The sequence below is a fragment of the Rhinopithecus bieti genome, unplaced genomic scaffold, assembly GCF_001698545.2.
Source record: "Rhinopithecus bieti isolate Rb0 unplaced genomic scaffold, ASM169854v2 scaffold_20175, whole genome shotgun sequence".
Classification (NCBI taxonomy): Eukaryota; Metazoa; Chordata; class Mammalia; order Primates; family Cercopithecidae; genus Rhinopithecus; species Rhinopithecus bieti.
Window position 1 is genome coordinate 1,451,844 of NW_016809984.1, and position 1,902 is coordinate 1,453,745.

Below are 1,902 nucleotides of genomic sequence, written 5' to 3' on the forward strand. Positions count from 1 at the left end.
ATATATATATATATATATATATCTCCAAAATACACTGTTGAGTAAGAAAAGTGAAGAAGAGAAAATGTTTATTTGTTTCCTTTTTGTAAGAACAAAGTATAACTTAATTTATATTCATATTTGTATATAGTTGTGTAAAGAAACATCTGAGAGGGAAACCAGGAAATGGGTTACCTTGGGGATGTGTTTTTGGGAATGACATTTATGGGAATGGTCTGTGAAGGAAAACTGTTTATGGTACAGCTGTGTACATTGCTTTCACTTCTACTTCACAATAATGTCATACTATCTCAAAAATAAAAGACGTCATTCTGCTTCTAATTGCCAAGGAAAGTTTGCTTGTTTATCCACATAATTGATTGTAACAAAGGAGATATTTTGGCAGAAGGGTCTTTATTAACTCTGAATATTTTGTAAAGATTTCCTGGAGCTAAGTAGGATAAATGGAAGAATAAGGGAGAAGAGATGGAGCTTCACATTTTTCTTATCCTGAGGCCTTCACTACTTTTATAAAAATATACAGATATTCTTTAGACATTGCGGGTATTACTTTATATTATCTTATGTATGTTGAAAATATAGTGACTTTTTAGTTTTTAATGAAATCTTGTCATGTAAAAGTATTAATTTTCCTTTTGTCAAATTAGTAATTTCTTTTGTGATTTGTATGTGCATATATTGTTAATGAACTTTTTATTCAAAAGGTTAAAAAATTGTCTTTTAAAATATCTAGGGTTGAGCACAGTGGCTCACGCCTGTAATCCCAGCACTTTTGGAGGCTGAAGCAGGCAGATCACTTGAGGTCAGGAGTTTGAGACCAGTATGGCCAAAATGGTGAAACCCTGTCTCTACTAAAAATTTTTAAAAATTAGCCAGGCGTGGTGGCATGTGCCTGTAATCCCAGCTACTCAGGAGACCAAGGCATGAGAATCACTTGATCCTGGGAGGCGGAGGTTGCAGTGAGCCAAGATCACGCCACTGCACTCCGGCCTGAGTGACAGAGTTAGACTCTGTCTTAAAAAAAAAAAACTATGCAGTTTGACAATGTAGATGCAGTAGGACAATGTTTTTAAAAAGAGAAGAATGGGGATAGTATATGCAAATATATATTTTTTACTATATTTTATATTCTAGGGTACATGTGCACAACGTGCAGGTTGATTACATATGTATACATGTGTCATGTTGGTGTGCTGGACCCATCAACTCGTCATTTACATTAGGTATATCTCCTAATGCTATCCTTCCCCCCTCCCCTCACCCCACAACAGGCCCCAGTGTGTGATGCTCCCCCTCCTGTGTCCACGTGATCTCATTGTTCAATTCCCACCTATGAGTGAGAACATGCGATGTTTGGTTTTCTGTTCTTGTGATAGTTTGCTGAGACTGATGGTCTCCAGCTGCATCCATGTCCCTACAAAGGACACGAACTCATCCCTTTTTGTGGCTGCATAGTATTCCACGGTGTATATGTGCCACGTTTTCTTAATCCAGTCTGTCACTGATGGACATTTGGGTTGGTTCCAAGTCTTTGCTATTGTGAATAGTGCCGCAATAAACATATGTGTGCATGTGTCTTTATAGCAGCATGATTTATAATCCTTTGGTTATATACCCAGTAATGGGATGACTGGGTCAAATGGTATTTCTAGTTCTAGATCCTGGAGGAATCACCACACTGTCTTCTACAATGGTTGAACTAATTTCCAGTCCCACCAACAGTGTAAAAGTGTTCCTATTTCTCTACATCCTCTCCAGCATCTGTTGTTTCCTGACTTTTTAATGATTGCCATTCTAACTGGTGTGAGATGGTATCTCATTGTGGTTTTGGTTTGCATTTCTCTGATGGCTAGTGATGATGAGCAATTTTCATGTGTCTGTTGGCTGCATAAATGTCTTCTT